Source organism: Oncorhynchus nerka, linkage group LG14, assembly GCF_034236695.1.
Source record: "Oncorhynchus nerka isolate Pitt River linkage group LG14, Oner_Uvic_2.0, whole genome shotgun sequence".
NCBI lineage: Eukaryota > Metazoa > Chordata > Actinopteri > Salmoniformes > Salmonidae > Oncorhynchus > Oncorhynchus nerka.
Genome location: NC_088409.1, coordinates 37,469,234 through 37,495,004, shown reverse-complemented (window position 1 = coordinate 37,495,004; position 25,771 = coordinate 37,469,234). Strand labels below are relative to the sequence as shown.

Here is a 25,771-nt window from a genome sequence, read left to right as displayed (position 1 = left end):
GGATTGGTCCAAATCCAGAATGTTCTTGAGGTATGGGCTCAGGCTTGGCAGTCCATTGGTGAGTTCTGACTGTCAATTATCTACGTCATATCTTTCCCGCCTATTTTCTGTACATTATCTCAGTGACGTTTGGTTCAATACTTTATCAATGGCAGTTGATCGAAGACAACTAATTCAGGTTGTATATAATAAATGAGACACAAGGAGACCTAACATCAAATATTTTGATCAAAGACTCAACTAATTAAGGTTGTATATAACAAATAAGACACAAGAAAACGCAACATCAAATCGATTGCCTTTGGTATTCTCAAACAGTGACTTCTTACTGTCATTCATTGGGACTGGAACTGTTTGTTCCAACAGTACTGAGTATGTGCACTTATATCCTATGGGTGGACTCATTTATCCCCATATTTTTACAGTGATTCTAACATAAATGATAGAAGTTGATTACAAATCGTTCTTGTTGTAATGGGAGGCAAACCCAATGGCAAAAAGAAGAGCAAAGCCAAGAGGAAAGATCCGTGCTCTAACGGGGGTATGAGACGTGGCTAAGGCGTTAGCTAGATCGCTATAAAGGACAACTTGTGTTGTTGTCCCTGTGTGATAGCTACAGTGCCTTCAGAAAGTATTCATACCGGTTGACGTATTTCATATTTTGTTGTCTTACAGCCGCAATTCAAAATGTATTAAATATTTTATTAAACACAATACCAAATCAAATGTATTTAAAGTCCAGTTTACATCAGCAGATGTCTCTAAGTGTTTATACTAAAACCCCAAACAGCAAACAATTCAGATGTAGAAGCACGGTGGCTTGGAATAACTCCCTAGAAAGACAGGAACCTAGGAAGAACCCCGAGAGAGGAACCAGGCTCTGAAGGGTGGCCAGTCCTCTTCTGGCTGTGCCGGGTGGAGATTAGAGTACTTGGCCAGTGAATAATAATTACAGTGGTTGTAGACTAATGGAATAAATGTCAGTTGGCTTTTCGTAGCTGAACATTCAGGGGTTGAGACAGCAGGTGTGGTAGAGAGAGTCGAAAAACAGCAGGTCTGGGACAAGGTACAGTCGCACGTCCGGTGAACAGATCAGGGTTCCATAGCCAGAGGCAGAACAGTTGAAACTGGAGCAGCAGCACGACCATGTGGACTGGGGACAGCCAGGAGTCATCAGGCCAGGTAGTCCTGAGGCATGGTCCTAAGGCTCAGGTACTCCGGAGGGGAGAGAGAGAATTCGAGGGAGCATACTTAAATTCACACAGGACACCAGATAAGACGGGAGAATGACACCAGATATAACAGACTGACCCTAGCCCCCGGCGCACAGACTATTGCAGCATAGATAATGGAAGCTGAGACAAAGGGGGGTCAGGGGACACTGTGGCCCCTTCCGACGATATCACCAGACAAGGCCAACTAGGCAGGATATAACCCAACCGACTTTGACAAAGCACAGCCCCCACACCACTAGAGGGATGTCAACAGACCACCAACTTACTACCCAGAGTTACCCCATATTGACAAAGTGAAAACATTTGTCAGTGATTACAGCTGTGAGTCTTTCTGAGTAAGTCTCTAAGAGCTTTCCACACCTGGATTGTGCAACATTTCATATCAAATCAAATTTTATTTGTCACATACACATGGTTAGCAGATGTTAATGTGAGTGTAGCGAAATGCTTGTGCTTCTAGTTCCGACAATGCATTAATAACCAACAAGTAATCTAACTAACAATTCCAAAACTACTGTCTTATACACAGTGTAAGGGGATAAAGAATATGTACATAAGGATATATGAATGAGTGATGGTACAGAGCAGCATAGGCAAGATACAGTAGATGGTATCGAGTACAGTATATACATGTGAGATGAGTATGTAAACAAAGTGGCATAGTTAGTGGCTAGTGATATATGTATTACATAAGGATGCAGTCGATGATATAGAGTACAGTATATACGTATGCATATGAGATGAATAATGTAGTGTAAGTAACATTATATAAGGTAGCATTGTTTAAAGTGGCTAGTGATATATTTACATCATTTCCCATCAATTCCCATTATTAAAGTGGCTGGAGTTGAGTCAGTGTCAGTGTGTTGGCAGCAGCCACTCAATGTTAGTGGTGGCTGTTTAACAGTCTGATGGCCTTGAGATAGAAGCTGTTTTTCAGTCTCTCGGTCCCAGCTTTGATGCACCTGTACTGACTTTGCCTTCTGGATGATAGCGGGGTGAACAGGCAGTGGCTCGGGTGGTTGATGTCCTTGATGATCTTTATGGCCTTCCTGTAACATCGGGTGGTGTAGGTGTCCTGGAGGGCAGGTAGTTTGCCCCCGGTGATGCGTTGTGCAGACCTCACTACCCTCTGGAGAGCCTTACGGTTGTAGGCGGAGCAGTTGCCGTACCAGGCGGTGATACAGCCCGCCAGGATGCTCTTGATTGTGCATCTGTAGAAGTTTGTGAGTGCTTTTGGTGACAAGCCAAATTTCTTCAGCCTCCTGAGGTTGAAGAGGCGCTGCTGCGCCTTCTTCACGATGCTGTCTGTGTGAGTGGACCAATTCAGTTTGTCTGTGATGTGTATGCCGAGGAACTTAAAACTTGCTACCCTCTCCACTACTGTTCCATCGATGTGGATAGGGGGGTGTTCCCTCTGCTGTTTCCTGAAGTCCACAATCATCTCCTTAGTTTTGTTGACGTTGAGTGTGAGGTTATTTTCCTGACACCACACTCCGAGGGCCCTCACCTCCTCCCTGTAGGCCGTCTCGTCGTTGTTGGTAATCAAGCCTACCACTGTTGTGTCGTCCGCAAACTTGATGATTGAGTTGGAGGCGTGCGTGGCCACGCAGTCGTGGGTGAACAGGGAGTACAGGAGAGGGCTCAGAACGCACCCTTGTGGGGCCCTAGTGTTGAGGATCAGTGGGGTGGAGATGTTGTTGCCTACCCTCACCACCTGGGGGCGGCCCGTCAGGAAGTCCAGTACCCAGTTGCACAGGGCGGGGTCGAGACCCAGGGTCTCGAGCTTGATGACGAGCTTGGAGGGTACTATGGTGTTGAATGCCGAGCTGTAGTCCGATGAACAGCATTCTCACATAGGTATTCCTCTTGTCCAGATGGGTTAGGGCAGTGTGCAGTGTGGTTGAGATTGCATCGTCTGTGGACCTATTTGGGCGGTAAGCAAATTGGAGTGGGTCTAGGGTGTCAGGTAGGGTGGAGGTGATATGGTCCTTGACTAGTCTCTCAAAGCACTTCATGATGACGGAAGTGAGTGCTACGGGGCAGTAGTCGTTTAGCTCAGTTACCTTAGCTTTCTTGGGAACAGGAACAATGGTGGCCCTCTTGAAGCATGTGGGAACAGCAGACTTGTATAGGGATTGATTGAATATGTCCGTAAACACACCGTCCAAGCTGGTCTGCGCATGCTCTGAGGGCTGTTTTCGTTGCAGGCCGTGTCAGTGGCACTTTATTGTCCTCAAAGCGGGCAAAAAAGTTATTTAGTCTGCCTGGGAGCAAGACATCCTGGTCCGTGACTGGCCTGGATTTCTTCTTGTAGTCCGTGATTGACTGTAGACCTCTTGTGTCTGAGCCGTTGAATTGAGATTCTACTTTGTCTCTGTACTGTCTCTGTACTGACGCTTAGCTTGTTTGATAGCCTTGCGGAGGGAATAGCTGCACTGTTTGTATTCGGTCATGTTACCAGTCACCTTGCCCTGATTAAAAGCAGTGGTTTGCGCTTTCAGTTTCACGCGAATGCTGCCATCAATCCACGGTTTCTGGTTAGGGAATGTTTTAATCGTTGCTATGGGAATGACATCTTCAACGCACGTTCTAATGAACTCGCACACCGAATCAGCTTATTATTATATTGTTATCTGACGCAATACGAAACATATCCCAGTCCACGTGATGGAAGCAGTCTTGGAGTGTGGAGTCAGCTTGGTCGGACCAGCGTTGGACAGACCTCAGCGTGGGAGCCTCTTGTTTTAGTTTCTGTCTGTAGGCAGGGATCAACAAAATGGAGTCGTGGTCAGCTTTTCCGAAAGGAGGGCGGGGCAGGGCCTTATATGCGTCGCGGAAGTTACAGTAACAATGATCCAAGGTTTTTCCACCCCTGGTTGCGCAATCGATATGCTGATAAAATTTAGGGAGTCTTGTTTTCAGATTAGCCTTGTTAAAATCCCCAGCTACAATGAATGCAGCCTCCGGATAAATGGATTCCAGTTTGCAAAGAGTCAAATAAAGTTCGTTCAGAGCCATCGATGTGTCTGCTTGGGGGGGGATATATACGGCTGTGATTATAATCGAAGAGAATTCTCTTGGTAGATAATGCGGTCTACATTTGATTGTGAGGAATTCTAAATCAGGTGAACAGAAGGATTTGAGTGCCTGTATGTTTCTTTCATCACACCATGTCTCGTTAGCCATAAGGCATATGCCCCCGCCCCTCTTCTTACCAGAAAGATGTTTGTTTCTGTCGGCGCGATGCGTGGAGAAACCCGCTGGCTGCACCGCCTCCGATAGCGTCTCTCCAGTGAGCCACGTTTCCGTAAAGCAAAGAACGTTACAGTCTCTGATGTCCCTCTGGAATGCTATCCTTGCTCGGATTTCATCAACCTTGTTGTCAAGAGACTGGACATTGGCGAGAAGAATGCTAGGGAGTGGTGCACGATGTGCCCGTCTCCGGAGTCTGACCAGAAGACCGCCTCGTTTCCCTCTTTTTCTGAGTCGTTTTTTTTTTTGCCCATTATTCTTTAGAAAAATATTAATGTTCTGCCAAAATGGTTTTTTCATCTTTGCTAGACAGCCATTTGCAGGCCTTGCCATAGATTTTCAAGTAGATTTAAGTCAAAACTGTCAAAACTTGGCCACTGTCTTCTTGGTAAGCAACCCCAGTGTAGATTTGTCCTTATGTATTGGGTTATTGTCCTGCTGAAAGGTGAATTCATCTCCGGGTGTCTGGTGGATAGCATTCTGAACCAGGTTTTCCTCTAGGACTTTACCTGTGCTTAGCACCTTTGTTTATTTTTTATCCTGAAAAACTCCCGAGTCCTTAACTACAAGCATACCCATAACATGATGCAGCCACCACTATTAAACCTAGTAAAACCGTTTTAAAGCCTCCATTGGCCTCAATGTGAAATCCCTGGGCGGTTTCCTTCCTCTACAGCAACTGAGTTAGGAAGGACGCCTGTATCTTTGTAGTGACTGGGTGTATCAATACACCATCCAAAGTTTAATTAATAACTTCACCATGCTCAAAGGGATATTCAATGTCTGCTTTTTGTTTTACCCTTCTACCAATAGGTGCCCTTCTTTGCGAGGCATTGGAAAACCTCCCTAGTCTTTGTGGTTGAATCTGTGTTTGATTTTCACTGCTCTACTAAATGACCTTACAGATAATTGTATGTGTTTGTCACAGGGATGAAGTAGTCATTCAAAAATCATGTTAAACACTATTATTGGTTACAGAGTGAGTCCATGCAACTTATTATTTTTACTCCTGAACTTTAGGCCTGTCATAACAAAGGGGTTGAATACTTATTGACTCAAGACTTTTCAGCTTTTCATTTTATATTTTCAAAAACATCATTCCATTTTAACATTATGGGGGTATTGTGTGTAGGCCAATGACAAAAAAATGCAATTTAATCAATTTTCTATTCCGGCTGTAACACAACAAAATGTGGATAATGTCGAGGGGTGTGAATACTTTCTGAAGGCACTGTAGCTCGCTAGTCCGCTCTGGAAAGAACAACCTAGCAATCTAACTTGCTTGCTAGCTACAGTAACTGTAGGCAGACTTATGTAGGCTATTGTTGACAATAGGGGCTGTGTTGCAACAGGCTCTGGACTGGCAGGTCTGTCACCTCAAGATTGAATGAAGCTGAAGATGCAGGAGAAAGCCAAGAAAAAAACTGCTGTATATATACTGTATAACAACTATTGGGGAAGGTAGAACACACACATACACACACACACACTCCAGACCTACTCTCTCTTTCTCCTGTTTCAGATGGAGTCAGGAGTGTGCAGGAGGTTTGGAGTTTGCCACACGCGTCACACTAACATCTGTCCTGTGTTGTGTTTCAGACTGAGGAGGGTATGGACAGTTTGGAGTTTAAGATGGCGGGGAGGTTCTGACAGCGAGCCTGACAACCTCCTTACCCTGGACCTGCTAGGACACATCCACTCTGAACTGGGAGACACAGAGAGGGCTAAGGAAATATCCTTCAGTGTGTGTGTATGGTTTGATTGCATCTCTGTGTGTGTTGTGCAAACGCACATGCGTGTGTGTGTGTGTTCCTTAACCCCAGCTCTAAGTGTTTCTGCGTGCGGTGCAGTTGAGTCCTGATGAAGGTCATAGTAAATACATGTCTCTAGGGCAGATACAGGCCAGGAGGCTGTGCAATACTACCTCAAAGGAATACAGATACTACAGTGTATGCTGGAGAAACATGCACAAGCCACAGTGAGCGCACACACAAACACACACACACACACACACACACGTATTATGGATCTTGTTGAATGCATGTCTAACACAGAACACTAGGAGGAGCTGTTGCTTCAGTCTGAACACGTCTACTGACTGTCACAAACTGACTATCATAAACTAATGGTTACAAACTGGCAGCCAGAGATGCTGAAAACTTCTACCCCAACCGTCACCGCAGGCAGGAGCAGGAGCTGAGGCAGCAGCCTTCCCACTCCAGGACTCGGGGTCAGAGATCCTGACAGCCAGAGACGTGTGTGTGGCCTACTGTTCTGTGGCAGAGATCTACTTCACTGACCTCTGGTAACACAAAAGTCATATATACATTTTTGTTACCTGAAAGGCCTGTTGTGTATTGAATTTACAGATTTGTGTGTGTGTGTTTGTGTAGTATGGAGGATAGGGCAGGAGATCAGTGTCGAGAGGCCATAGAGAGAGCGCTGACCTATCACCCTGACAACCCAGAGGCTCTACAGCTGATGGCCAGCTACCTGTTCAGTACAGAGAAGAACCAGGTCCACACACACACACACACACACATACACACACACACACACACACACTGTATGGCTATAAATCAGAGGGTGGTATGTCTCACACTAAGTTATCATTTTATTAAAGCAGCGATCAGATTATCAGATTAATCAGATCAGATTAATTAATGTGAGAAAATGGAATCATATGCCATTAATCTGCTGAGCTAGACACACACACATGAATCAGTTTATGACAGATATTAATGCAGAATTAGTTATGAAGCAGATACATTTGGGCACAGGGATCACATCTGACAAAGAGAGGAGGAGGAAAGGTGGGGGGAGAGAGAGCAAAAGAAAGTGATAAGGGGAGAGAGAAAAATAGTCTATAACTGAACAATCAGAGCATTTGCAATTGCCATATAATTTTATGATAATCTGCTAGTCCTAGCACTGCAATGAGACAGGCCTCCAATTCTTCGGCAAACCTTAATCTTTAGGGAGCAACAATAACAGCTAGCTAGGTATTTACTCCTAAATTACTCTTAACATTTCAAAGAGGGGACGAGTTTTGGAATACTGCAGATTTTCTCAAGGTTACTTTTGATAATATCTCCTCCAGCCACCAGATGGCACTGTGGGTCTAACCAGATGGAGTTTTACTTGACAGTTCAGGGGAGCAGATGTCTGATTTTCTGTGTGTGTAGGAGGGGAGGGAGTACCTGATGAGGAGTGTGGATGCGTGGCTACCTACCCTGAAACAGAGTGACGCTCCACCCAGCAGAGAGGACATAGAGGAGGAACACACACAGGTGAGAGACTAACCCCCCCACACACACACATACACACACAGGTGAGTCAGACAACCCAGAGCATAAAAGCCAAGTCAGAGGGCCAACTTATCGCTCTGTCTGTGTGTGACGTTGTGTGTGTCTGTGTGAGAGAGATTCTGTGAGTGAGTGTGTGTGTGTCTAATTGGTGTTCCCTTTCCAGAGTGACTTCCCACCATATGAATCCCGCATCACCACGGCCAAACTCCTCATAGAGGCAGAAGAGTACGAGATAGGAATATATGTGTGTAGGATGAGTTTCCTCTTTGAAAAGGCCAGTGCTCTGTATTCTTTATCTTTGCCAGAGATCATCTTCAATAATAGAGGAGTGGTCTTTACCCAGAGAGCGAGGTAAATGGAGGGAGGAACGGAGATAAGAGGATAGAGGGCTTTAGAAATGATCTGGAGGGAGAGGGGTGGAGAGGTGTTTGTGTCTGACACATTGTTTGTCTTCATCCTCCTGCATGTGTCAGCAAGCCGCACACACACACACACACACACTACAGACTCAGTGCATCTATTGAGGAATCAGACACAATTGAGGAGGAGGAGATGAGGATGAAGATGGCTGTGAGCTTTGGAACATTCACCACGATAACAACAATATGGAAGCAGCAGATAACTGGAGAACAGGAGATGCCTGACAAGATAACTCAGAGCTAGAATAACAGACTATTTTAGTCTTCTATTGTTAAAAGTTTCTACACAGCAGTGGTAAAACCCAGAGGCAAGTCATTAACATTGCAGTTTTCATACAACAACAACACACACATCGGAATCGAATAGGGAATCCGTTGTTAAACAGCGGACAAGAAGCATTTGACCCAAGTAGAGCAGAGAGGGAACAAGGGAGAAAAAGACTGTGGTTACAACCAGGGTCAAATATAATTGGCTATGAATACGGATTTCTCACCCCTGTTCCACCCCTCTGTAAACTTCTTTCTCATAACTATGTTCTGCACGTGTTATTTTACACATTCAAGTTTTTCTTTTTACTCTATGCTTTTACTCACCCTCTTCTGAGCCGTAAACCAAGATGGTATTTCTGAACAGCTGAAATAAAAACTCAGTGGTGATTTGAACGAACATTCCAAAAATACACTATATATACAAAAGTATGTGGACACCTTCCAATTAGTGGATTTGGCTATATCAGCTACACACGTTGCTGACAGGTGTATAAAATCGAGCACACAGGCATGCAATTTCCATAGACAAACATTGGCAGTACAATGGCCTTACTGAAGAGCTCAGTGACTTTCAACGTGGCACCGTCATAGGATGCCACCTTTCCAACAAGTTCAGCTCTAGGCCCCTTAGTTCCATTGAAGGGAAATGTTCATTCTACAGCAAACAATGACATTCTAGACCATTCTGTGCTTCCAAATGTCTCTTCAGCATGACAATGCCCCTGTGCAGAAAGCAAGGTCCATACAGAAATGGTTTGTCGAGATAGGTGTGGAAGAACTTGACTGGCCTGCACAGAGCCCTGACCTCAACCCCATCTAACACCATTGACATGAATTGGAACTCAGACTGCGATCCAGGCTTAATCGCCAACTGTGCCCAACCTCAGTAATGCTCTTGTGGTTGAATGGAAGCAAGTCTCTGTAGCAATGTTCCAACATCTAGTGCTAAGCCTTCCCATAAGAGCTGTTATATCAGCAAAGGGGGGACCAACTCCATATTAATGCCCATGATTTTGGAATGAGATGTTTGACGAGCAGGTGTCCACATACTTTTGGTCATGTAGTTTGTATATATACTGAACAAAAATATAAACGCAACATTCAACAATTTAAAAGATTTTGCTGAGTTACAGTTCATATAAGGAAATCAGTCATTCATCTATGGATTTTACATGACTGGGCAGGGGTGCAGCCATGGGTGGGTCTGGGAGGGTATAGGTCCACCCACTTGGGAGCCATGTACACCCACTGTAGAGCCAGGCCAAAACATCCAAAATGACATTGGAGGTGGCTTATGGTAGAGAAACTAACATTAAATTATCTGGAAATAGCTCTGGTGGGCATTCCTGCAGTCAGCATGACAATTGCAAGCTCTGTGGCATTGTGTTGCGTGACAAAACATCACATTTTAGTGACCTTTTATTGTCCCCAGCACAAGGTGCACCTGTGTTATGCTGTTTAATCAGCTTCTTGATATGCCACACCTGCCAGGTTGATTGATTATCTTGGAAAAGGATAAAAGGCTCACAAGAAGGATGTAAACAAATTTGTGCACAAAATTCGAGAGAAATAAGCTTTTGTGCTGTGTTGGAATATTTAATGGGATCTTTTATTTCCATCACTACATGTTGCACTACTATTTTTGTTAAGTGCATATGAAGGCTAGGCCTGTTTGTTTTATCATATATCACCATAGCACAAGTAAGATGCAGTCTACACATTGCATTGGAGCGATGTTAAAGGCCCAGTGCAGTCAAACAGATTTTTCTGTTTTTTATATACACTGGGCCAGTTTATTAGGTACACCCATTTAGTACTGAGTTGAATCCTCCTTTGTCTCCAGAACAGCCTGAATTCTTTGGGGCATGAACATGTTTCTCAATTGGTATCAAGGGACTTGACATTCCCCACACCATTACACCACCACCAGCCAGTACTGTTCACACTAGGCACAATTTAGCCATGGACTCTTTTTGTTGTCCAGTGTTGGTGATCGCGTGCCCACTGGTGCCTCTTCTTGTTTTTAGCTGATAGGAGTGGAACCCGGTGTGGTCGTCTGCTGCAATAGCCAATCCATGACAAGGACCTACGAGTTGTGCATTCGGAGATGCCGTTCTGCACACCACGGTTGTACTGCGCCATTATTTGCCTGTTTGTGGCCCGCCTGTTAGCTTGCACGATTCTTGCCATTCTCCTTCAACCTCTCATCAATGAGGTGTTTTCGCCCACAGGACTGCCCCTGAAAGAATGTATTTTTATTTTTATTTTTTGTCGCACCATTCTCTGTAAACCGTAGACACTATCGTGCGTGGAAAGCCCAGGAGGCTGGCCGTTTCTGAGATCCTGGAACCAGAGCGCCTGGCACAGACCATCAAACCACACTCAATCATTTGCGTCACTCATTTTGCCCATTCTAACGTTCAATCGAACAGTAACTAAATGCCTCAATGCCTGTCTGCGTGCTTTATATAGCAAACCACAGCCATGTGACTCACTGCCTGTAGGAGTGAACCATTTCACATTTTTTTGTGAACAGGGTGCACCTAATAAACTGTCCACTAAGTGTATATTTCCACACTGAGACTGGAAAAATACAGTGAAAATGATCGTAATGCCCTTTTAGTGTAAGAGCTGTTTGAATAGACCGCCTAAAACATCAGCCTGTTTTGGTGGGATGCAGTTTTGGCCTACCTGGTGACATCACCAAGAGGTAAATTAGTTAATAGACCAATAAGAGTTCCAAACCTCGCTGCCAATAACAGCTAGTTTTCAGTTTTCCCCTCCCCACTCAGACCAGCCCTAGCTAAGTTCTTGCTTGAAAATTTGCTATTTTCTAAGAAGCTATTTCAGTTTGTTTTCAATTAAAATGGTTAAAAATAATCACAGTAAAGGTACTTAATTGTTACCCAGAAATGATTTGATATTGAAGCTTTAAAAAATAAAAATATGCTTAAAATGCTTCATTGGACCTTTAGGTAAATTCCAAGTGTCAAATGAATCACTTTGTTTTTCACTCATATGACAGGAGGTTACAAAGGTACGGGAGTCTGACTCAACAAACACTAATAAAGACACTACAAACACACACAAGCATGCTCACGGCTACACATAGACACATAGAGAGAGTTATAAATGAGCTACTCCCAGGAGGGTGGTTTCTAACTGGTCCTGAAGCAAAGGGGACGACACGTTTCGTGTGTATATTTGTTGTTGCTGTTGAGTAATCTGCAGGCAATGTTGCTGAACAGAACCATTTTACAAGAGTGCAGAGCATAGATAGGGACAAGACAAATGACTACAATAGTCAGGAGAGCTGTCTCTCTTACACACACACACACACTGTTTCAGAGACAGAGATGCAGGAACACCAAAGCAACTGTGAATGACAATCGGTGTATTTCAAGTGAATAATGCAGGAGGTACATGTATATAAAGACCATATAAACAGGTAAAAGTCCTCAGCAATTCACACAGGAATAATATTTTGTCCTTACAAGAGGTAGTGTCATGACAACCAGTCTTAGAGTTGAGTTGTTGTCGTCGTCATGGGTTGTTGTCAGGGGAATGTCTGTCTGTTGTGAGTTGATGTCTGTTTTCTAGTAAGCTGTTGTTACTCAGTGGTTGGCTCCTTGGAGGTCTGGAACTAACACAGATAGTTGAGTGTTTAACTACATCGGCTAAATAGTTTGATCAACCTCCGCTCTAATACAAAACATGTACTCTGTAGATCATCAGGAATGAGATGTTGATTTCCCTTCAGAATTGGTAATTAATCAAACGTAATACCACTCAGCAGGTAATCAGCGCCACAGTTAATGAACACACACACCCTTTGTCTCTCGCATACACAAGTGATGATAAAAAGTGTAAGAGGGAAGAAGAAAACGGGACAGGTGAACTCTTTGAAGAGATGCGTGAGATCATAAACACTGGGGAGGGGTAAGGTGAACTAGTCTGGAATCATCAGGACAGGAGGGCGTGGACTGGTGATCAAGACTAGAACTATTGACCATGACCAGTTCTGTATTGGTTGTTGTGGTCGAGGACTATTGGAAAGGAGCGATATTGACTGATTATTGATAGTAATCACGAGATTAGCTTCGTTGTGTATTGATGACTGTGTAAGCTGTCCTGTTGCTATTGACGACCGTGTCGACGGATCACTGGGTTCTGAGAGTCTAATCAGACTCGCTGATCACATCCATTGATTAGGGCAGCAGAAAGAGCGAGATGTGTGTGACAGGAAACACCTCGCTCGCTCTGCCTCCACACACATAGCCACTCAGGCTAGGAGCAGGATGTGCTTGATGTATAATGAACAACAGAAATTATGGTTTGTGTGTTTTTTTAATGATTTCTCTCTGACAGCACTAGATGTGTTGGAGGGTCTACTAAAGGAAGATGACGAGGTGGTGCAGGTGAGTCATGATGTCAGTTTTTTTTTTGTGTGTGTGTGTGTTTTTATATATATATATTTTTACACAATACAAAACATCCACACACAAATGATAGCATACAGGCACACACAAACATCAACAACATCACCCCTGCCCAGGCCCACCTGCTCACACCCCCGTCTCCAGCACCCGCATCACTTTCTCTGGCCTCTACTGCACCATTTTGTTTCTCTCCGTCGCCTACATACTTTAAACATTTAGACAATAAAGCATTTGACCTTTTCCATTGTGTTAACGAGGGATTGATTGATTTCCAGTTTTAAGTGTAAGTTTTTTCAAGATGATTGATGAGAAAAGTATTGTCCAACCAATTGGGTATCTCACTGCACCCTCATATGCCAAGTCTTGAAATACAGTATGCAGACAGACTGATTAAAAGTTTATTTACATGAATCCTTCTGACAGCCAACTTTCTAACTCTCCCCATAACTTTTGGACTTCACCATTCCCAGAAGGCATGGATTATTGCGTCATTATTCGTTTTACACTTAAGACGTGACTCTGCCGTTGTGGTGTAGAATTTATACATTTTGTCTCTTTAGTTTATACTGGGTTAAGCGTACATTTTCGTGCACTGTAATTCTGTTAGTTATGTTCCAACATTCCCTCTATCTTGTGCCAATATCAGTTATTTTTAAGTCTTGGTTCCAATAGTTTCTTTTTGTTCTTTTTTCTAAGAGATTGTCCGTTGATTATGGTCTCTGCAAGGTTTTGTATACTTAACCTATCATATGAATATCCTTTTCTGACTCAAATGGGATTCTAAAATATTTTAAATAAACATTTCTTGATATAACTTTTAAGTTACATGCATTTGAAAATATCTACATTGGTCAGTTCAAAATTGCTTTTTAATTCTGTCATGGAAATACATTTATTTCCTATTACCGTCATTTACAGTTTCTATGCCTTTTAGTTTTCAATGTGGACCATTTTATCTGTGAATTCTGAAAAGCTATCCAAGGATTGTTCCATAGGGTTGTTTTTAGGGAGTGATATTGGTTCTTGTATAGAATATGTTACATTTTCTTCCACTGTTATAGTGTTCTTAAGTTACATTTTCTTCCACTGTTATAGTGTTCTGAAGTTACATTTTCTTCCACTGTTATAGTGTTCTGAAGTTACATTTTCTTCCACTGTTATAGTGTTCTTAACTATGAAGTTGTTCATGTTTTTACCTTTATCCTTTGAAAATAGACACTGAAAAGATTCTGGGGTAGTTTTATTTTCTGTGTGTGAAGTGAGCAGGACACACACCTGCAGCCTCTGTTCAGTTCTCTCTGCTCCAGAGCCATATTGGTATTCTTTGCAGGGTGTGTGTGTGTGTGTGACGATCTCACTGCAGTGTGCTCATTCTTTCTCACCCTTCCTCCTACACACCTCAGCTGACAGATTGAGAGCAGTCACTTGCTGAACCTTTGAACTCATTCAGGAGACACCTGCTCTAAGCAGAAACACGCACACACACACACATAATATATATATATATATATTTGTTTTTATATATACACACACACACAGTTTGAACTCCTATGAATATACTGTAAAGCGCATGTTTTGTCAGTCGCACCATCAGAATAACCTGTATAACACAACTGGAAATGACGAAGACACAGCCTACTCTAAACCCTCTATCCACAGCTCAAACTGTATTTGTGCTAACCATTCCTTTTGATAAGTCACCCACCTCGGTAACTCATGCATTGTTAATGGACCCAAACAGCTTCCACTAGTCAAGGTGGTGGCACGTAACTCGCTGTACAAAGTAGTACTTTGTCAACAATAGAATTCTGACTTAGACGTCTTTACATGGACCTTGTTAAAACTACAAATACTCTCTAGAACTAGATGGTATCTGTGACTCTTGTCTCATCCAAGAGGACTGATTGACACCTCCTTACTGTAGACTTATCATTAAGAGAATAACGTGTGGGTGTTGAGTGGATTCTCTGATGTTCTTAATTAGCTGGCTCGTTCGTTTGCTGAGATGAGTGGTGTGTGTGCTCATGAAGTGTGTGTGTGTGCTTAGTTTAATACATCCATAAATACGAGCAAAACAGACCATATTTCATAAACACTTTCAAAGAGACTTATTCTAATGAAGGTTCTTTTGAGGAAGCAAAGACATTCTGATTGAAGTAGCAACCCAGATCTAGACACACACACACATGCACACACAGGTCAGTGCGTGTATTCAAAAGTTCTGAAACCGCTATGCTCAACTTAAGTTACAGAGTTGCAGATCAGGTCATGAAGAGGATGCTTCTAATAATTGTATAATCATTCAAAAGGCATAAAGTTATGTTCAGCCTTCAAGCCTCTTGTCTTCATGAGTGCGTGCGTGCATGCATGTAATGGGTCTACCGATAGAGGTGGAGGTCGCGGATGTTTTCTGTTGTAAAATGAATAGTAAATGAGGGGAATGTTAATGTCCTGCTTCTGCAAAAAGTGTTGGTGGCTGATCCTTGTCCTCAGATGAAATACACACCCTCACACACGTTTCTGAAGTACAAGTGTGCTGTGTGTTGTAGGTGGAAGGAAGAGGGTAAACTATGTAGGGTGTGTTTTAATGTAGGTGTGTACAATATTGGTATGAGGGAGAGAAAATACAGCAGGTAGTTGAGAGGTGAGAAGGAATGCAATGTGTGTAGCTGTGTTTTGTCCTTTAGTCTGTAAGTGGTGTGTGTGTGTGTGACAGCGCTGTCAGATTGACGCATGGAGACGAAAGTTTGCGAAGACACAGTGAAGCGGCACAGGCCCAGCTCGTTACCATAGTGGCAGCTCATGAGGATGCCGTGAGCATTTCAATAAGTGCCTCCGGTGTGTGCGCGTGTGTAAAGCCTGTTTGTCACAGTTCCAGGTACAGATTTCACGCAGGCTAGACCGTTAAATGTGTTTTTCCCTGTCACAGCTGAGCTCACTTAATAAAATACAAATTTCTCTCTCTCTCACAGGTGTGGTATCTCTCAGGCTGGGTGTGTTACCTGCACATGGAGAGAACAAGGGAGGAGAGAGAAGAGAGCGATGAGGAGAGAACAAGGGAGGAGAGAGAAGAGCGGGAGGAGTGTGAAGCGTTGAAGGAGGCAGCCAGATCTTACCTGTCCAAAGCCAAGAAGGTACACACTGATGAGGCCATGTATTGATGTCAGCCTGTTTGGTCAATATTGTACTGTCAGCTTGTACAGTCAGTAATACACATGTATGATACAGAGCTTCACTGCTGGCAGTGAATCTGAAATGTTAACCCTTTCTTAATTTAGAATTTTGTTACACTCTATATGGAGAGCCCTATGAAGTGTGTGTGTGTCCTCACGAATAGTAAACAAACAAAAGGGGTTTAGGGTTAAGGTTAGAATTACTTTTAGGAGCTAGGGTTAATTTTTAGGGTTAAGGTTCAGTTTGGGGGTTAAGGTTAGAGAAATAGGATTTTGAATGGGACTGAATTGTGTGTCCCCACAAGGTTAGTTATGCACGGGTCAGCTGTTTGTTCAACCCCTCCGCAATTGCTAATAAGCCATCCGCAACCGCCAAATTGTGACAAAGTGGAAATCTGAGGCTTGCATCTGACTGCTAATATAGAAAATGTCCTGTACAGTCAGATGCTGGAACAATTTTTTAACTGGGGGTGCAGGATTTATTTTTAGGTGGGCATATGTTTCTGCTTTCTGACATTTTGTTAGGCTATTTGTTACTCGACTTGTCTATAATTAGATACATGCAGCTTTTGTCATTTACTTGTTGCCTTAGAAAACAAAATAAACCCTTGCTCAACAGAAAAGATGTATGTATACATCGATAGAATGAATGCTTCAATCTAGTTGACATCGGCAAAGTTCTTTCATCTGTTTCTCTGCGCAGAAATAACCCCCCAAAATGGGAACGATTTTCTGTGCAAAATGTCCAAATTACCAACATTTTACCAGTTTTAAGTAGGGATGCAACAGTACAGTGGGCCCACGGTTCGGTATGTATCACAGTTTGTGGGGTATGGTTTCGGTGTCTTTATTTTTAAGAAAAGTGTGTGCTTGTATGACTCATAAAGGGGACGAGTTGGAGTTGGCAACACGTAGCTCTTCATCTCCCAATCCAGTACATAGTGAACCGTCACCGTAAGGTAGCTTCCAGTACATAGTGAACCGTCACAGTGAGGTAGCTTCCAGTACACAGTGAACCGTCACAGTGAGGTAGCTTCCAGTACACAGTGAACCGTCACAGCGAGGTAGCTTTGAGTTGCTCTGGAGGTCCAACTATCAGTGGCGAGAACTAGATAGGGTGTCTGTGTCAATTCGTTTTCAATTTCTCTCCGTGATGTTTCATAGTTTGGGAATTACTTCGCTGCCGAAATGTGTGCGGGAGGGGACATTGTAACGCGGCAAAAAAACATTTAATCAGGTGACGAAATCCAGAGTCAACCACCGAATAGGGCTGCAAATCTTTGGCTATTAATAATCCCACTGCTTTCTTTATTTATTTTTTTTTGTCGCAAATTGTTGTTGGAAGGCAGCAGCGAGAGATTGTTGTGTTTTCGCTAACGAGTGGACGCTCCTTGCTCCAGCTCCACCTGCTAGGGATAGGGCCGAGTGATGGCGACGTAAATGACACATCATGTTAGAAGTGTTTCCACTCGAGTAGCCGAAAGTGGCAAAGCAATGCTTGCAGACTGTACTTTGTTTTTTTTACGGTCTTCTTACCCTCATCATCGTATTGAACGCTGAATCCAAAATGTTCCCACACAGCGGATTTGAAAGACGGCATTGCTTCTCTCTGTCTTGCCATTGTCACGGAGCTGAGAGAATATTATTTTTAGTTTCCATTCTCTTCATGGGGCCGCATTAGGGAGGTTTCCTACTGTCATTGCAAATCGTCCATTGGTTGTTTAAGGGGAGGGGGGTTGCTGTCACTGCGGTTGTCACATTTTGAGACATTGCTGTGGAGTAAAGTTTGTCAGCCCCCAGGAAGCCCCTTAACGGCCACAAACTGCGCGTCTGGTTTGGTGGATCTGAATGTACAATGTGCGTGTAGTCTGCAGCCCAATAAGTAAATTTAGGAAATTATAAGAACATTACATTCATACCGTAATTCCGCGGTTCACGTGTGTGTATTGAGCCGTAGGGGGCGTACCGAACGGTTCGATAACATACTGTGTACCCTTGCATCCCTAGTTTTAAGGGAGTTAAAAGCTGTGAAAACGACCCAACATGTTTCTGATAAGATTCAATTTGAGCTTGGATACATATTTTATGTGGTTGAAATACTATCAGCTTTTTCGATGCTGATAAAGTTAGGACCTTCACGGGCGGTCTCTAACCGCGCATTCATTCTCTCAAGATAAATAAATCATATTTATCCACTGCTCTTTCCAAGTCAATTTACATTTGGTGTATAATTTTACTGCAATAACCACTTAATTCTGCAGGAGTTAATATTAAGACTATGCGAGAGGTTAAAGACCCACAGTTAATGTCCAGATTTCAGTTCCTATTCCATTTAACCCATCTGAACAGTACAGGTCCCTTGACATATTTGAAGTCCCAGTCTTGTGACTGTCAAATTTGTATAGCTCCTCACAACCATCACACATCATTTTTCCCATTTATTACTTTTCTGGTCCTCCCTTCTCTTTATTTTAAACTCCATTTAGCAGCTTTTCTCTTATTGAATTATACTCCGACATTGTCCTTTTTGCCTCAGTGGACTGACGTAAAAGTTTCTGCCAGTGTTCCCAAAAGCATTTGGCAATTGCTGTGTATTTGGCGCCTTTACAGTTAGGCCCTGAAGCTTAGGCTTACGCACTGACTTCAGATACAAATAGTTAAAGGGAAACCCCAATGTAACCTATAGCTATGAATTGCACAATAATTATACATTTATGGATTTATCTCTTTATTCAACCCGCCCGCCTGCCACCCACCCTTAATCCACACAATATTTCATGACCATAAACCTGCCCACCCCACAGATTTAACCACGGGGATTGCGGGTTAGTTTCAACCCGCGCATCACAAGTGTGTGTATGAGAGTCTTCCATTGTAACAGACCAGTGTTTGTGAGCGTGGTGTTAATTATTAAAGTGTTCAGTCTCAAAGTTAGTCAGAAACACTGAACATGTTAATGAGGCCTACTACACACTGGCTTGTTTAGACACAAGTCCACTTCTAGCATACTAAATTATGTTGTTAGCACTGTTTGTGTGAGTGTGCATATTTAATTACATTTGTGCATGTATGTGTCTGTGCACATTTGATTCTGTTCGTTAGAAATATCTCCATTATTCATTTCCCCTCTGATGAATGTGCTTCGCCACATTACTTCTAAAGAGACAGACCCTGTTTCTCTTCGGCTCTCATGGAAGTTTACAAGGGGGTTGGATGATGGTTGACCTTGACACCCCTCCAACCTTCCCTCAACCCCTCTTAGAGGAGAGAAGAGGAGCTGTAAACCATAGCCCCTTATAAAGCCACAAATAGCTGTATGCAATTTGTATGTTTGTCATAGGACACAGGCATGAACACCATGCGCGCGCGCGCGCACACACAGGTAGTGGTGTGAACAGTACATGTCTTTGGCAATTTATCTCTCACTAGGGGAGTCGTACACACATGTGTGCACACACCAGGGCTTCTGTTAGCTGACAATAGCCAGCTTTTGGCGTAAAATATATTTTTAAGCCTTTTAAATAAAACTGTTCAGGAGAAGAAAAAGAATCCCATGGCAAAATATTGCTTTTCTGAAATACCAGTCGATGTAAACACATTTGACCACTCATGCTTAACATAGGTTAATTTGCATAATTTAGTGGAATTAAATTGGCGCGCTTATAATTTCTATATTCGTTATGTTTATCACATGCTCACAGTATACAGACACAGAACCTATGAGAGGAAAATCTGTTAGACAGCGCGGGAGCTACTGCTACAGCTTCTCAAACAGGTCATTCGTTGCTCCTGGAGTTAAAGGTGCTTTTATAAGCCCAATCATTCTAAAACTATTCTAAATCCACAATTTAAAAAGAGCTAGGACTACTATTTTTATTTGTCAACTGGTAGGCCTAATTGAAGCGAGCTTTCTATTCGCCATTCAAGTGCATGTAGGCAACTTTAGGCAGGCTTCAGCGTGTCACACATCACTTTACAATGTGCTGGAAGCAGTATGCATTTTAAAAACATACTTAATTGTTTGGAACCTGAACATTTTACTTCTCATATGATGAGGCATGTCTTACCGCGCTTCAAAGTAAAAACCGACCGTCGAAACGTGGAGGCAATTATTTATTTCATTTACCAGTAGCCAAAGGAACAATCATAGTCATATTAGCAATCCGTGGTAGTTGTTGCATCTTTAGATCTCCCCTCTTTCTAAATTTCATTACATTTACATTTACATTTAAGTCATTTAGCAGACGCTCTTATCCAGAGCGACTTACAAATTGGTGCGTTCACCTTATGACATCCAGTGGAACAGCCACTTTACAATAGTGCATCTAAATCTTTTAAGGGGGGTGAGAAGGATTACTTTATCCTATCCTAGGTATTCCTTAAAGAGGTGGGGTTTCAGGTGTCTCCGGAAGGTGGTGATTGACTCCGCTGTCCTGGCGTCGTGAGGGAGTTTGTTCCACCATTGGGGGGCCAGAGCAGCGAACAGTTTTGACTGGGCTGAGCGGGAACTGTACTTCCTCAGTGGTAGGGAGGCGAGCAGGCCAGAGGTGGATGAACGCAGTGCCCTTGTTTGGGTGTAGGGCCTGATCAGAGCCTGGAGGTACTGAGGTGCCGTTCCCCTCACAGCTCCGTAGGCAAGCACCATGGTCTTGTAGCGGATGCGAGCTTCAACTGGAAGCCAGTGGAGGGAGCGGAGGAGCGGGGTGACGTGAGAGAACTTGGGAAGGTTGAACACCAGACGGGCTGCGGCGTTCTGGATGAGTTGTAGGGGTTTAATGGCACAGGCAGGGAGCCCAGCCAACAGCGAGTTGCAGTAATCCAGACGGGAGATGACAAGTGCCTGGATTAGGACCTGCGCCGCTTCCTGTGTGAGGCAGGGTCGTACTCTGCGGATGTTGTAGAGCATGAACCTACAGGAACGGGCCACCGCCTTGATGTTAGTTGAGAACGACAGGGTGTTGTCCAGGATCACGCCAAGGTTCTTAGCGCTCTGGGAGGAGGACACAATGGAGTTGTCAACCGTGATGGCGAGATCATGGAACTTCAAATGTATATTTTTCATCTCTTGTTACATGAAACCACTCATGCGCGGTGTGCGTTTGACAACAGTGTCTACCGCTAATTGCATTATGGAGCATACATTTGCGAGTAGCCTTGTGCACATTGCTGCGCTTATAATGTGAAGAATTAATAGTTTATCAAGTTCTGATCTGTTGCATCAGCCTCATTGCTTATACATATTTTTTTTGATGTAGCCTAGGCCTACTGGTTGTACGAATTTGGGATATATTGTCCCACAACTGTCCCAGAGTCTGTTTGGATTAGGCTATTTCTTTCTCAACAAGCTGACCAATAGAATAGGTCAACTTTTTCCACTAAGGGGGACAGTAGATGGACATAGGCTAGTGATTTTTCTGTTACTCGTCTTGTTGGCTGAGGAAAGGTATATGTGGCAGTTATTCTAACATCTTCAAATTGCTCTTCGGAATTAGATAAGGACCCACACCGTAGCATCCTAGACTTGCATGTTCTGAGTAACCATTATCTAAATGTGAGTTCTGTCATTCTGAGCACCGTGGGTTGACGCCCTAATCAGGTTGCGCACCCAATGCATATAGGTCTGGTAAATCTCTCAAATGTCCGTTAAATTAAAATGCTGCCGGTTAAATGTCCGGCGCCACATTTTCCTAACAAAAACCCTGACACACACACTATTAACACTTCACTCCTGGAGTTCACTCACGCTTTTCAGCCACAGCATTAAAATTACATCACACACACACACCCTCCAAGCCATCCATACCCTAAGGGATCGCCTCTAGCTCATCAAAGAGTAAAACGCTTGACCTCCACTTGCTCCTTCCCACACACATTCATTTATATATTCACATATATTCACAAACACACACACACACACACACACACACACACACACACACACACACACACATACATACTCTTTTACTCCACACACACAAGGCTGCCTCTCTCTGATGTTTTTACTATTGATTTCACCTCCTCTGCTGTTAACCATACCACACCATCCCTCAGCCCTCTACTCCCCTACACTCCACCTCTCACATCATTCCCTACCCTGCTCTCCTCATCTCCTGAGAGTGTGTGTGTGGGTGTGTGTTTCTAGGTTGGAGTTTGAGCAGTGATCTGTCACACAGACAGGAAGGTCACTTGTGGAGCAGAGAGAGAAGGCGGGTCGATAAAGATGGAGAAGGTGAAGAAAGAGGGATGAAGAAAGTAGTGTGGGTCAGGAGGAAAAGAGAGCGGGTGAAGGATGGAGGGAGTGGAGACACAGCAGGAGAGATTTGTAGGAAGTTTGAGAGGAGCTGAGATAGGAGAGGGTGATTGTGATTTAGAGGGAGGCGAGGAGAAAATCCTTGATCTCTATTAGATTCACCCAAAGAAAGAAAGAAAGTCTATCATTCATTTTGCGTCAAGGGCACATCGGCTCTCACTTAAACAATTTCTGCTGCTCTTTTTATGAGATGTGTGCCATTTATTGTATGTACACTTAATCACCCTGAACCTCAAGGAAAGCGATAGGGATCTGGAGCGTGGGGAGAGAAAGAGGAAGGAGAGCGAGAGGGATCTGGAGCGTGGGGAGAGAAAGAGGAAGGAGAGTGGAAGGGATCTGGAGCGTGGGGAGAGAAAGAGGAAGGAGAGCGAGAGGGATCTGGAGTGTGGGGAGAGAAAGAGGAAGGAGAGTGAGATGGATCTGGAGCGAAAGAGGGGAGAGTGGAAGGGAGAGCGTGGGGAAGGAGAGTGGAAGGGATCTGGAGCGTGGGGAGAGAAAGAGGAAGGAGAGCGAGAGGGATCTGGAGCGTGGGGAGAGAAAGAGGAAGGAGAGTGGAAGGGATCTGGAGCGTGGGGAGAGAAAGAAGAAGGAGAGTGAGATGGATCTGGAGCGTGGGGAGAGAAAGTGGAAGGAGAGTGAGATGGATCTGGAGCATGGGGAGAGAAAGAGGAAGGAGAGCGATAGGGATCTGGAGCGTGGGGAGAGAAAGAGGAAGGAGAGCGAGAGGGATCTGGAGTGTGGGGAGAGAAAGAGGAAGGAGAGCGAGAGGGATCTGGAGCGTGGGGAGAGAAAGAGGAAGGAGAGCGAGAGGGATCTGGAGTGTGGGGAGAGAAAGAGGAAGGAGAGCGAGAGGGATCTGGAGTGTGGGGAGAGAAAGAGGAAGGAGAGCGAGAGGGATCTGGAGCGTGGGGAGAGAAAGAAGAAGGAGAGCGAGAGGGATCTGGAGTGTGGGGAGAGAAAGAGGAAGGAGAGCGAGAGGGATCTGGAGCGTGGGGAGAGAAAGAGGAAGGAGAGCGAGAGGGATCTGGAGTGTGGGGAGAGAAAGAGGAAGGAGAGCGAGAGGGATCTGGAGCGTGGGGAGAGAAAGAGGAAGGAGAGCGAGAGGGATCTGGAGTGTGGGGAGAGAAAGAGGAAGGAGAGCGAGAGGGATCTGGAGTGTGGGGAGAGAAAGAAGAAGGAGAGCGAGAGGGATCTGGAGTGTGGGGAGAGAAAGAGGAAGGAGAGCGAGAGGGATCTGGAGCGTGGGGAGAGAAAGAGGAAGGAGAGCGAGAGGGTGAGATAATTAAAGGGTTAATTTCCCTCCTCTCTCTTCATAGGTCAACACCCTCACCCCCTGTCACAACGGCTTAAGAAAGACGTGTCATTGGGTGTGTGTACGTGCAGCAGTGGCCAGATGTGCCTCAGACTCCAGGCTTTGAGGGAAAGCTTCTTGGTTTAGACCAGAGAACCTGCTGACCCGTGATGCACATACACAGACCAGCTGACCAGTGAAAGAGAGAGACACAAACACATACACACCACACAGAGCAGCCAACCTGTGAAAGAGGGAGACACAAACACACTCTCACATACACAGAGCAGCCAACCTGTGAAAGAAGGGAGAGAAACTTGCATTACTCTAAATGAGAAATGTGTTCAATTGATTGTGTGGCTTTGCCGAGCTCGGCACTCTTCTCTAATGTATAACACTGTTTATTTAACTAACGGCTATCGCAATGAAAAATGATACTATCCTGGCAGATGCGTTCCTCTTTATAAATGAGCATTCCATAAACGTCACAGCTTATGTTGAATAAGTACATTTTATTGATATGCCATGCTACTCAATTGATCCGCTTGAAAATGAAGGACATCAACTGTCTCCAAATGAGCTCCTAAGGGGCCAAGCGTCTGCTTGGAGACTGTTCCTGGGGTGACACAAACGCATGCACAAACTATTTTGGCAGGGTTACACTGTAAGTGTGAAGGTGATCTGTTCCTGCTGCTGTTTGTACTTTGTGTGCAGTTCAGCCCAGATTCTCAGACCTGCTTATCTCCTTCACTAGAGGAGAAGTTGTTTCGAGCAAAAGGAATGAATCAGTGTGTGTGTGGTGGGTTCCGTTCTGTTATCAGTCCAGTGCTTCCACTCAGGCAGAGAGTTTTATACACCAGGAAATCTACTGGTCCCCTCTACAATAGGCTTTTGTAATGGTCCTGCTTCACAGCACATTTCACTGAGATAACAACAGCAATACTGTGTATGCGAGAGAGAGCAGAGAACAATCCTCTCTGCTTTCCTTGTTCTGCTGAGTCCAATACACTAGGAAAGAGGCATTTTTAACAATAAGTCGTGGTGGAAATGTGCATGTATGTAACAAACGGTCTCTCTCTCTCCAGCTATACGTGAAGTTGCGCTGTGACGACGGACCCATACTGGAGCACATGGAGCAGCTCCTGGTGGAACTGGGGGTGAGACAGAGGGGGAGGAGGAGACAGACCCTGCACTGGATGAAGACTTTGAGCTCTACAGTGACGATGAGGAAGAGGATACCATGTAACATTGACCTCACCCCTCTCTACCAGTGATGTAGTGGTAAAACAGTACGTTGGTAACGCTGAGAGACTTTCGCTGTGAATAAAGTAATGCTCTCCATGTTTCCAATATCTTTTTCTGCGACAGGTGCGTAAATAAATAAAAAAGTGGGTAAACAGCGTTTAGACTGCATACCACTCTCTACTTTTATAGTACACTATTAACTCGGACATTAAATAAAGGTCAAGTTTATAGAGATGTAGTTTACTAAGACCTCTTAACTATCACTGTACACCTTACAAACTAGACCAGATGCAACACTTTGTTGGAAAGCAGCAGAGTTGCTAGTGCGACAGTCGATGGGCCCTTGAGAGAGGATGAATGGGCCCTTGAGTTTTCTCTGAATCTCTCTCTAGATATTGTCTGTATCGTGTTCTCAGAAGTGCCTTTCTGCTGTTCAACCCTGAGTTTCCCAGAATCATATGACCTCTCTCTCTCTGTCATATTAGTGCTGAATTGTGTTCTGTATTAGAAAAGAGTGATTGACATGTCGACTCAAGCTTTGTTTCCATTGTCCTGGAATGAACCAGATAAAAAAACAACTTCAATGCTGTTTATTTTCTGTATTTTTCTCCTCTCAATCTGATACTTTTTGGGATACATGTTCTAATAATGAGGTGAATGTTTGCTTCCCTTCATGACCCAGGCTCACTTTAGAAAGATATTCCAATCGGAATGTGACCTGCTAAAATAACTAATACAGAACAGATTCTGTAGGGTTGTGGAGTTCATGAGGAGTGAGCATTGAGAGATGGATTAAGTTTCAATGTCACATGCACAAGTAGAGTGA

General features: G+C 44.0%; 1 pseudogene; it reads left to right on the top strand.

Annotated features, from left to right (window-relative positions):
* Nucleotides 1-19: 19 nt before the first annotated feature.
* LOC115142037 (uncharacterized) lies at nt 20-25,534 on the top strand (annotated as a pseudogene).
* Nucleotides 25,535-25,771: the final 237 nt, after the last annotated feature.